This window comes from Chenopodium album, chromosome 3, assembly GCF_948465745.1.
Source record: "Chenopodium album chromosome 3, dcCheAlbu1.1, whole genome shotgun sequence".
NCBI classification, from domain to species: domain Eukaryota; kingdom Viridiplantae; phylum Streptophyta; class Magnoliopsida; order Caryophyllales; family Amaranthaceae; genus Chenopodium; species Chenopodium album.
The window spans coordinates 50430133-50443365 of NC_137836.1; the positions used below are offsets into that span (position 1 = coordinate 50430133).

A 13233-nucleotide genomic window follows, 5' to 3' on the forward strand; every position below is an offset into this window, starting at 1 on the left:
AGGCCATTGCACACAAAACGAGGCAAAGAACCACACTTGGCTAGCCGGGCTGCATAGCAGCCCGCATGTGGCTGCCCCGCCTTGCGTGCGGCCATATGCGCGGCAGCAGCACACGGCCACAGCAGCCACGCAGCAGCAGCCATGGTTGTGCGTGCGCGTGCGTGCAGCAGTGGCAGTAGCTCAAGGCTGCTTGCAGCGGGCCGTGTGTGCGGAGCTTTTGTGTGTGTATGTGCTTGGTGAGGTGAGGCGAATGGACGTAGTGTGCTTGGTTTGCACGAGCCGCAATTATTCGAGTTTCTTTGGCAAAACGCTTAAAGCGAAAGCCACTTGAAATGCGGTTGGCTTAATATTTGCTTACTTTGCCGTTTTATTTATTTTAATTAATTTTGTTTATTTTAATTAAAATTTTGGGAGGCTAGGCCTCGGTTTTGAGCGGCATTGACAAAATTTTATTTTGACAAGTTTGGGTGCTACCGACTTAATTAATTGGATTAATTAAGGGAAATGCGGAATTTAGTGGGAGCTTCAATTATTAATGACGTCAATTACATAATCGGTTAAACAACTTTGACTAGTTTTAATTAGGCGTGTTAATCGGATTAACCACCTAGATTAGTTACTAGTGCGCGCGTTGTTTAAAAGCTTTTTACTTGTTTGATATTGTAAATTGCATGGGCCATTCACAAATAATGAATGGATGAATGGAATGTATATTCTCTCTCACAGGTTTCATGAAATGGTAACTAGTGGGACCCGATTAGGATAGAAAATATGGACTACGTGCCGTTATGTATTTTTGTAAATCTAAATACGGCCTGCTGACAGGGGAATAAACGCGTCGTCAATTGTCTATCCCTAGATCAAATACAATTTATACAACCTAAACAAACCTAATACGAGTATAAGGCAAGCATAGGGGTCGAACCACAGAGAACGGATAAAGACCACCAAATGTTATCGACAATTAAGCTAGTCCGGAATAGGAGATAAATAAACTAAAGTCTAAAGATGCTAAAAAAAAGAAATAAAACATTAAGGCACCAAGGGAAATGGGTAGGTGAAGTTGACGCTTGATCATGCAATAACAAAGTAGCATATCAATGGTAAACTAAACATGCATGAATATCGAAGTAAAGGGTCCAATCTAGCCGCCTTCCGGGGTCAATTGGCTTCTCCTAACATAGCCTCTATGTTTCCACATTAGAACCATATACTAGGAGGTACTATTAAATTACAATCGATAGTAATGAATCTCAACTAAGTCAACTTCCGTTACTTGTTAGTAAAGACTCATCTTTGATCAACTAACAATGTGCACTTGCAAGAAAGACCAAAGAATATCAAGCATGCAAAGACTTTAATCACCATTAACATAACCCCAACATTAAAAGCATGAACAATTAGCAACTACACCATCCCCACACCCTTGGCTAGGTGACTACTCACAAATCATGTTGAAAACAATATCAATCATCAAATCAATAAGCATCAACATGATTAATAAGCAAAGAAGAAAAATAAAAACAAATAAGCAAAATAAAAAACAAAGGTAAAGAGAAAGAGTAAGAGATTGCTCATTAATTGAAGATAAAGGTCTACAAAGGATTGAACAAGCTCCTTCTTCAAAATCCAAGTTCATTAATGAAGAAAACCACACTTTCTCTCTCTACCAATGAAGACTAATCATAACCTAAACAAAAACTAATTAGAGAGTAGAATAGATAGTTATTGAATATCTGTGTTTTCCCCCAAAATTGGGCATTTATACCAACTTAATAAAACTAGGAAAAATAGAAAAAGAAAATAAAATAAATTAAATTAAAAAGGAAAAGTAAAAAAATCAGAAACTAAAATAAAAATAAAAATAAAAGAAAGAAAATAAGAAAAGGGAAAAGAAAAAGAAATAAAAATAAAAGAAAAACAAAACAAATCCCCCACCCACAAAACAATCAGACGCCCTTCTTCGATCTTCATGGCTGCTCTGATTTTCGATTATCATACCACCATCATCAACCATTATCATCGGCTCAAAATCATCACCGACATCTTCATCAACCAGCAATCAATCAAGGTTGTTCAATTTTCATTAAAACTCGCGTGAGAAGCTCGTGAAGTGGTTCGGTCGAACCACGGGTTGGTGCGGCCGAACTACGGGGTTGGTTCGGTCGAACCATGGGTATGTTTGACCACTCCTCTTCGAATAACAAAACCTCCAAAGTTTCTGACTCGCACTTCGACCGAACTTTTATTGGTTTGCTCGAACTTGATTAATTCGCTAATTGCTCTGATTTTTGGGTCAATTGGTTGCTTAATTGATGGTTTGATGTGGTGCAAAGTGCTGCTGCTGGTGATTGTTGCGAGTGGGGCTGATTGTGAGGGGTTATTGGTGAAGGGTGAGCGCTGGTTGTGTGTGGTGTTTGGTTGTGGTCGTGTGAGGTGGTGATAGCAGGGGGTACTGGTGAGTGGCTGCACGGATTGGTGGTGGAAAGTGTTGTGGTTGCTGTTGTTGGTGGTTGTGGGGTTGCGCGTTGGTGTGAGATGGATGAAATTGGTGGGTGATGGTGGTGTTGCAGGTTTGCGTGGTGAAGGGGTTGATTGTTGCGTGAGGGAGGCAGCAGGGGTTGTTGCTCTGAGTTGCGGTGGTGAGGTGGTTGTTGGCTGGTGGTTGAAATTGATGGTGAGTTGCTTAGGCTGGTGCGTGGATTGGGTGGCAGCAGGGGAGTTGCGTGGCTGCTGTAATTGGTGGTGTAGCAGGGAGCAGGGGAGTGAGGTGCTGTTGTGGTGGAGGATAAGATATGGTGGGGTGGAGGATAGGAAGGGCAAGGTGCATTAAGATGAGCAGCAATCACTAGTGGAAAAATAGCTATCCGTAACGGGAAAAAATAGCCTATCCGTAACGGGCAACAGGCGTTACGTATGCTGCCGTTACGGATAGGCTATGTTATTCGTAATGGGCATTTTGACTGCCCGTTACGAATAACGGGTTATTCGTAACGGTCATTTTGACTGCCCGTTACGAATAACGGGTTATTCGTAACGGGCAGTTTGACCGCCCGTTACGAATAACGGGTTATATGTAACGGGCAGTTTGACCGCCCGTTACGAATACAATTGAACCCAAATTAAAAAAAAAATGCAGCAGGTGATACCTGCTAGTCAGCTATCCTGATAATCTGCTATGATGCCAAATTTTAATTACTATTGTCAATAATAATAATAAATGTAAAATTGAATTAATTATAAAATCAAATATACAACATTCACAAATGTCCAAATTGACTTTACAACAACTCTCAACATGAGTCAAAAGCTACTAAATAAATAATACTCTGTAATACAACATGAAAATTTAAACAAGTTTTATATTCCATATAGTAGACTAAGAACTTGAAAAATCTTGTAGAATTGTATACTGTCTTGATGAAGCTTAAATTTTGTACAGCCATATTTTAGGAATTGGTCAATGAGGTAGCCATGGGCTCCATGGATCTCCACTCCATCAAAACCTGATAACGCAGTTTATTCACTACAAATAAATAACCTATTAAGACATAAAATTGAAGCATTCTCCTCATATAACAAACTAAATCAGCAACAACCCATATTACATTCAGAGCAAAACAATGAACACTTCTTCTACAGTCAGAAAATACAAAACACTTTGTGTGTAGGCAACCCCCGCTTGCCCTACAGCAATTTCAGAAAATCAAGCGAACCCTAGAACACAACCACCAGAGTATTTCATGTAATTGCCAACATCAAAACCTGCTTATGCCAGCCAGCCAAAGTAATATCTTTCTATAATCTGGGAGATTAGATAATAATACATGGAGATTAGAAAAGTGCGTCGAGTAATTAGTTGTTTGCTTAGTGCTTATTAGCATATTAGCCAAAGAATCATAAAAACTTTATTATATACAATTTTCGCTAATTTTCTATATGATCTTTGGTTGATTGTAGGATTAAATATCATTCATCATTCATTTGCCTCCCCTAATCCCCGGATTTGACATGAAGATTGGCATTGGTTTTTGTTGTCAGGATATTCAATGGATTAAACAAATCAGCCATGATGTACTTGAGATTCTAAGCTCTATCGCGCTATATCATTACTTTCTAAATTTGATATTTATAATGCTAATAAGCAACACAACACAGGTTACTGAATTCAGAAATTCATCTGCATTTAACTAAAATCAGATACTGAAGCAAGAAATGCAGTAACTGACAACGAACCATCCGAGTGTATATAACAACGAATAATGAATCAATGTATTTCCTTTGTCCGAAATCTAAAACAACCAGTAATTGATTTGCATATCTAGACAGTTAACATCAAACCTAGACCTAAGCATCAGGTGCTTACTTAAGAATCATTTCTGAACACATAATTTAATGTTTTTTTCTTCTTTTATAAAATTTAATACATTCATTAAAAATCTATTTGGCTTTTAAGCCTACCTAGAGCATGTTGTATCCAAAAGAAAAATTCTTCAAACTGGAATAATGTTGCAGGTATTTCATTAGCTGATGAATTATTGTTATTTTTATCAGTGTATAACTTGTAGTCATGAAAATTAATAGTACATGCCCAATTGAGGTTATTAATCCCGGAAAATAAAAGATGGCACCAAATCTAACAAGAAATGTCCAAGGAAATAGACATGGTAAACATAAACTCACTCACTTAACTGAGGTTATGGGAGAAAAGGAGTATATAAAAGAACACACAATATGACCACACAAGACAAGATATGGCATAACATCGATCCATGAACAAGAGTATGGATATATACCTTTTCCTTTATCAAAGCAAAGTAGATATTCGGATCCAGCTTCAATTGCTTGGTTCCTGATCTAGTTCTTAGCCCAAAAGTTACATGACTAATGCTCTCACCATGGTCAGCAGTCACACTCTCAGTTTCTTCAAGGGAGAGCTTAGTCACCTAAAATGTAAGTAGGTGATTGTGTAAGAATCTCAAGAAACTTTCAACAATAAAATCCAGTTTATATTAACAAATTCCAAAAAAAAAAGAAAGACACATATTGAGAGGTTGAAGAGCTTACAACAGGGAACACTAAATGACGCAATAAACTAGTAAAATCCATCCCAATAAAATCAACTTAAATATTATCTAATTTCTTACTCCATTATCTAAAATTAAATCTTCAAACTGACAGTTAAACAATTTTTCATATTCTATTCACATAAGACACCTTAACATATCTTATTGTTGAATTTCCTTGAAAAAATTCTGATTGTTCTTCAACTACTACATTTATTTTAATTATAAGAAAAAAAAAAGTAACATCATTATTAACACCAGCAGCAGCCAATGATGGCTTCAATCAGAATTTCTGAGAATAGATCAGAAAGAAAAAAAAAAAAAAAAAAAAAAAAAAAAAAAAAAAAAAAGAAGAACAATATAATCACTAATAGAGAGTATAACAAAGCGCTGAATCATTATTCTTTGGATTTTGAGAATAGATCAGAGCCAAGAGACCTTAACCATGCTAGCATATAATGTTCAGTAAAATAAATTAGTTTAAAATTCAATAAAACCAGGTCAGATTCAACAAAATGTTATCAAATATAAACAAAATCTGCTCACCTAATTCTAAGGTATGAATGAAGACTCTTGTCTATAATTTAATCACGGGAGAAGATCTCCTCTTTTTATTCAGTTTTTGACTGCTTATTTAATTCCACAAACTTTACAAGAGAAATTTAAATTATAAAAAAAAGGGAAATCGAAAAGAGCAAAAATCAAGGGGAAAAGCGGGAGAACTGAGCGCATCGGAGGAGGATGGTTCTACAGTTTGTTCAGTCTTCCACTTTACTTTTCATCTTCCATTATTATCCCAACACATTATTCATCAAAATATTTCAAGAGACACCATGAAAACACAGCAAAAAATCCCAGAAAAACATTCAATCCCTTCCACCCAAAAACATCAAAATTAGCTTCAACTCAGCAAATCTGGGTAAATCAAACTCCAAAAACCTCGAAAAATCACGAGTCATATCATAAGCCATAAAATTAAATCACAAAAATCATCAAAACAATACCAGTTTAAACCTTAAGCTTAAAAACAAAGATATGTAGTATATAATTTGCGGTGCTGCAGGTATTTGAAAAAGGCATAATTTTTAGGGAAAAAAAATTAAATTAAAATCTAAAAGCAGAAAAACCCTTGTTTTGAAAACATAATTTCAGGATAAATTATCAAATTAGGCTCGAAAAAACACATAAATTTAGGCATGTTTGATTCAATTATCAAATTACGCTCGGAAAATCACATAATTTAAGGCATATTTGATACAATTATCAAATTCGGGTCATAATTTTGTTTTCTAACAACATAATCGCTGGTTATGATCTTTCATAATCTTACTAATTTGAACCATTCAGATATTCGAACCTTAAACAATTAAATTAAATCGAAGATAAACCCTAGATTGTGAAATTGATAAGATTAGAAAAAGAAACTTTAACTTACTTCAGAAGTTGCTTCAATGGAGAACGTCAAGTGCGCTTCAATGGAACGCTTCAATTGCTTGGACCGACGAAATTCAATTTGATTTTATTTTATTTCTTTTACAAAGAGGAAAGCTGGGTTGACTAAGCTAGATCTAGCGAGTTGGAGAATGGAGAAGCCTTAGAGAAAAATCAATAAACCCTCCGATCTAAAAATCATCAAAACCCCCAATTTCACCATTTTTTCTCTCTCCTCGTCCCATATCGCCATTTTTCTCGCCTTGTTTCATCACCAATTGAATGGGGAAGATTGATGGAGGAGAGGAGAGGAGAGAGAGTGACTGAGTGTGAAATGAGATAAAAGAGGTGAATGACGGCTAGGTAAACCCTAATAAAAATCCAAAGCCAAGTAATGGGCTCCTCTTATCATTTGGGCCACGCTCAAGCAGTTGTATCGGGCTCAATATGCCCGTTACTTGTAATATAATATCCGTAACGGGCAAATGATGACGGTTACAACTAAATAAGTATTCGTAACGGGCAATATTTTGCCCGTTACGAATAACTAAGTATTCGTAACGGACACTATTTTGCCCGTTACGAATATATTTAATGTAACGGGCATAGCTTTGCCCGTTACAAATAGCCTGTTACGAATGAGATTTTTTCCACTAGTGAATTACGTGGAGTGAGAGGCATTGCTCATTTGACTCGAACCTCGGACCTCCGAACACGATCCTACAAAACAAAATATACACAAGGGAGAATCGGGAAAAATATAAAATAAAATAAAATGAAAATAAACAAAGGACGAAATAAAACAAAACCACGACAAATAAAATAAAATAAATAAAATAGTAATAAATAAAATAAAATAGAAAATAAGAGACATAAAACTAAACTAATAAAAATAAAACAAAAACTATACAAGCAAACAAGTAAAATAAAATACGAAAATAGACTAAAACTAATAAAATAAAGAAACTAAACCAAAACACTCCAAAATTACCAAAATAAACTAGAAACTTTATTAAAGAGAAAACAAGAGAATAAAAGGAAAATAAGGGAAAAATAAACACGGAAAAGACTCTAAAACTACTCCTTAGGAGTGACATAAATGTCACTCATCCTCTACGCACCGTTAAGTATTTTTGTACCTTAATATTTAGATTATTCCTAGTCGTAGACACTAGTATTTGCATAGTTTGGTTAAGTCTTGAAGACGGCGTATCTTGGACGACAAAGCCTTGAATTGCAAAGGAAGACCTTTTGAAGACTTGAAGAATTCAAGGGGTCATGCTAGTTGCCAATATGCATCTATAATTTCGCTTTATATTTTATGCTTATATATACATGTGAATTATTCATTAGATGCATGTTTAGGTTTTCTTTATGTCGCGATGATTAGTTAAGTTCACTTAAATCAACCAACATAGAAATCCTAGGTCCCTAATAATATTGAGTCAAACTTGCCTTTCCAAAACAACACTTACCAACCGAACGAGGGTGATGGTAGGCTACGCCAAAGCGAGGTGCCATCACTTCTCCAAGGCTCATAAGGCACACCGGGTGTGCACGTTGGTTTTGGTTGAACTCATCGGTATGAGTGAGGAGTCCTCACATACCGTGGCAAAAGAGATACATCGTCAAAGATGCATTAGATGCGACGATTATCTAACCAAGAGTGGCTTAGAGCCATTAAAAAGGCAATGCTTACCTTAGAATATTGAGTGTTAAGACAAGCCAAAGCATGCTTAACCACTCTTTGTTTCTTCGGATCTTGGAATCGCCTTATTTTCGCCAAATAGGGACAATTTTTATGCGTAAATAAGACGTTTAATAAGATTGAAGTTTGCATGAATGCTATTAAATTTCAAACTTATTATGTTCTTGATAAATGGTTATACTTTGCACTTATATTTATAGTATTCTAAATCAAATAATATTGTTTCCATGATTAGTAAAGGAAATCCTTGAGAATAGTTCTCAAAGACAGGAAAAGCATTTCTAAAATACAATTCTCATAAATGACTTTTATAACTAACTCCGAAAGGACGGTTGGACATCATGTGTTTGGGGGTAAAAAATACCCCCTATATGTGGACCAATGCCACCTCGACACATGTCCGCAAGCTCAGCGCTCAAATGAGCCAATTAGAGCATGACACGTGTCACTCAATGATAGAAGGGTTAAAATGGGCTTTAAGCCCACAACCGTAGAAACCTTAAAACGGTGGGAAGCCAATCTACTTAGGTTAAATAACCTAAGAGGCACATATCCCAATACTCAAAAAATACTGATCATTACATCAGTTTCAAGGGACCCAACTCTCTCTAAGGGCAATGCCCCCCACATTTACTCTCCCTTCTCTCTACTTTCTCTCTCTAAAATACATTATTTCGATCACTGAATTGATCGTCGGAGGCGGACCTCCGGCCCCCCGGGGGTCCGTTGTTTTGCAGGTGATCGGGTCGTTCGAGTGTTGCATTGCAGATCTGTCTCCCGAGGGACGTACACACCCTCCATTCGGGTACGTACTAAAAACCCCAAAACATTTGGCGCCGTCTGTGGGGAGACACATTTGTAATGGCACAGCGGTGGATCACCGACTCAAGAGAGAGAGCCTCCTTTAGGAGGCAGCAGGCGTCATGAGGCCGGATGTCAAGTACAGCAGACGTCATGAGGCTGAATATCGAAGGTCAGGCGGCCAAAAAGGCCTGTCAGACTAAGTCATGCACTTTTGAAGGTTAAATGGAAATGTCGTTTAATCTAAGTTTTATCAGGGGTGAGACGGCTAAATTGGCCAACTCCACTATTTTAAACCAACTAATTTAATGAGTTGGTCGTATGATATGCAGCCGGATGCATACAGCCGACATTCTATAGATTCCACTAGTTTTGACAACTAACGGAACAAGCATATTTATCTTTTGTAAAAAAGAGAAATAAAAAGCAAAGATTTTTAACTAAACTAATAGTGTTGTTAAGCACTATCGTATGCATGCGGCAGGAGCTGACCAATCCTCCTTCATTATCTATGAAAGAGGAGGAAGTTCCAACTTGTAGTGGCAATCATTTCACACGCAAGTAAGCTACCAAGCGTCACAAATTAGCTGCTCCACCATTAAAATACAAGCGGCATGACTAAATTTAGTGCAAACAAGTCAGCCGACATCAATTTAACAACCAAGGGTGGCAGCCGGTTACTATCATCAATAAGGTCAGCCGGTTACCACCATCAATGGTGGCATCCAAACATCATTATTAATAAGGTCATCAGGCAATTGCGGGGCTGCTTTGCGCTCCTACCAAGCTCAGTCGTAAGGGCTGCAATATTCATCAATTAAGCGGCTGCCATATCTGATGTGTTCAACCTCAAAGCTGGCTGCTTGATTGTTTGATTAACATAAGCGGCAGCCGACACCTGATCATGATGGCTCATCATTTAAGAATGAGCACAAGCGGTCAAGCATTTTCTTGTGTTAACATACGCAAGCGGCCAAGCTTTCTTTCTTGTGTTAGCATACACAAGCGGCCAAGTTTTTTCTTGTGTTAGAATACTCAAGCGGTACTTGTGTTAGCATACACAACCGGTTCTTGTGTTAGCATATGCAGACAGATTTTGTGCCGGCTAAGCATCATCATCAAAAGTGCATACAGCCGGCCGTTGTCAACTTTTAAATTAAATCACTCAGACGGCATGGGGCAGCATTGCTCGTCAATTTAGCCGGCTGAAGGGGCTTCTTTGTCCTCCAATTAAGTCCGGCTGCAAGAGTACTTTGCTCCCAAGTTAAGGCTGGCCGCATGGCTGTTTTGTTTATCAATCAAGCTGGCTGTGATGGCTGCTGTATGCATCACTTAAGCATGGCTATTTCATGCCTCAATTGAGTGATTGCCATGTCTGCTCGGTTCTTTTATCAAAGCCGGTTGCAATGGCTGATATATATTACTTATCATTATTATGATGTCAGGTACTCATTGCCAATTATCCGTTGAAAAGTTGGAATGTCTAACTAGTCAGGCGGCATGGTTGCTTTTTTCAACCTCAAAAACGGTTGTGATGTAAGTTAGCAAGAGCTCGATGGTAATTTTGATCAAGCGGCAGCTGACTTAAACAAGGGTCAGACGGTATAGAAACCCGCATGTGTAATCATAGTGAACCCATTTCTCGAGCAGCTTTCCCTATCAATTAAATCCGGCTGTGTGAGCAGCTTGTCCCACCAATATACCCCGGCTGTAGTGACAGCTTTGCTCGTCACGAAAGCCGACTGTAGGTGCAGCTCTCCTCGCCAATTTATCCCAGTTTCCAAGGCTCAATTGCTCGTCAAATATGCCCGGCTATGGGATGCTTTGTTCATTTCAAAAGCTCGTCAAATAAACCCGGCTGAAGGGTTATTTTGTTCACCAATTAAAGCCGGCTGCAGGGCAGCTTTCCTCGTCAATAAAGCCGGATGTAGGGGTTGTCTATGTTCATACTTTTACTCGGAAATTTGAGGGTGAGCAAGGTAGTGAGCCCGTCCTCAATACCGATTGTATCATCATTGAAGAACCTTACTAATGAGAGTTGCTTATTGTGGTATCTAATACCATTTCACCACAGCTCATATGATTACTACTGTATTGTTTAAAAAAAAATGCAAAAGAAAAAGAAAGTGGGAAAGCCGCCTAAATGCATGGTCATTTTGGTGGAAAAATAAAAGCATGCAACACTTAAGTATACATTATACATGTGTACCAAGTTATTAGATTACTAGCCATACGGCACTTTGACAGCAAACTTGTTGTCATATGGAAAAGCTCCATTTAAGAGCATTAGGTGACAATCCACTATTATATATAAAAATATTCACATATATTATTCTCATGCATGAGAATAACATAGCTGGCATTTTGAAAGCTTACTTGAGCTCGTTTCCTCGGCATTCTATGGTTTGATTGCATATGCAGCTTTGTTCTAAGGGTGTCAGCCGGTGATTATCAATGGCGGCAGCTGGTCAAAGCTATGAACGGTGCCTCAATTAAGCGGCTGCCATGGCCCATGCTCATCAATTTATCTCGGTTGTATGGGCATCCGACTCATCAATTTATCCCGGTTGTATGAGCAACTTCCTTCGCCAATTTACCCCGGCTGTAGGGGCAGCTTGGCTTTCGAATTAAGGCCGGCTACAGGACTGCTCTGTTCATTAATCAAAGCCAGCTCTAGGGGCTTCTTGGTTCATACTCAAAGAGGCTGCAAGCGGCTGATTTGTTCTTCATTAAAGCCGGCTGCGTGGCTGCTATGCTCATCATTGCTCAAGCCTATTTGATTACATGAGCCTACAATTATATTCGAGCAGCTGGTATTCGGATGGAGGATGGAAAATCCGCATGTACAAGCTAACATTATTTTTCATCTTCCATTTACAAGCGGCATTCTCAATAATTTACGAGATCCGTCTTTATATGGGCTGAAGCCTTGCCGCAAGTATAAATAATTATCAAAGTGGCAGACGGCAATTGATCATTGTTCATTAATGAAGCCCGGATGAGGGGCTGCTTCTTGCCTCAACCAACCCCGGCTGCACTCAACCGGCTCTAAAGCCAATTTAGATGCGGTCGCCTGGGTGAGCAGGGGCTTCTTTGTTCACAAAATAAGTCTGGTTGCAAAGGCAGCTTTGCTCATCAATTCAGTCCGGCGGCAGGGGCATCTTTGCTCATGAACTAACCCAGCCGTAGGGGCTGTTGCTTGCCTTTATTAAGCCCGTGTATGGGGATGGTTCCTGCTTCAATTAAATCCGGCTGCCATGGCTGCTTTGTTCTTTAACCAAGGGAAGCTGTATGTGCGGAAGGGGCTACTTTTCTCATCTATCCCTCCCGGCTGTGGGCTGCTTTGTCTTCTAACAATGACAAATGCCGCATGGCACTACATCAAGGAGCTTGTGATATCTCCGGCTCCGATTCTTAAGCTTTTAAAGCAAATCAAAGTCGCGTCAAGCATTGAATGTTTGAGGTAACAGTATAATAAATTACTGATTTATTCTCTTATAATTATAATTATAATGAGTTTTCATTATAATCATTATTATTATTATTATTATTATTATTATAAAAAAAAACAAAACGTACAGAGTCAATCAATTTACAAGAAATTGGTAGGGAGCCGAGATACAATCTGGGCCCCCACCCCTCTAGCTATAGCGAACCCGATCCTGCTGAAGATGTGAGCAGCTGCACGAGCACCAATATCCTGAGTCTTAGCGAACGCCTGAACCCGCTTCAGCAACGCAATAGAATCCTTCTCTAATTCCCCCAACGAAGAAAAGGAGAAAGGAAGAAAACCATAGCCAATAGCCCTGCAACGCGCCCCATACTTGTCCCGCTTCCGCTGAGCCGCCGCCGACACAACACGACCAGGAACGAAGTCAGACAACCCCGATTGTGTCAAAGGTGAAGACCCCGTCAAATCAACACATACATCAAGGCCTCTATCCCAGGAATAAAGCAGCACATCTGCAGGTCGTAGAGCCCCGTCGTTTCCTCCAATCAACCCAATGTTAACCTCCTTTCGAGCAGAGATTCCAGACCGAATACAAATATCAACAAGGGTGTCACGAACAACATTGTGCCGATGTTTAATACCCACCATCCCAGCACAAGACACTGCATGATCCCCATAAATATCCCCGTCAAAAACCCTAGAGCAAGCAGAACACGGTGTTGAAACGGAGAACAAAGGAACACCTAACCGGTAGCAAAGAACACTACGGTAAGTCT

General features: G+C 38.8%; 1 long non-coding RNA gene across 2 annotated transcripts; it reads right to left on the reverse strand.

The window, feature by feature from the left end:
• Positions 1 to 3208: 3208 nt before the first annotated feature.
• Positions 3209 to 6857, reverse strand: LOC145623977 (uncharacterized). 2 transcript variants are annotated; one of them, XR_014110351.1, is made up of 3 exons: positions 6502 to 6857; positions 4797 to 4946; positions 3209 to 3506 (listed from the first exon to the last, which is right to left on the reverse strand). It is a non-coding gene; the product is annotated as an uncharacterized LOC145623977 (long non-coding RNA). The 2 variants fall into 2 exon arrangements; XR_014110352.1 differs by having other exon boundaries at positions 3209 to 3526.
• Between the last annotated feature and the right edge of the window lie 6376 nt (positions 6858 to 13233).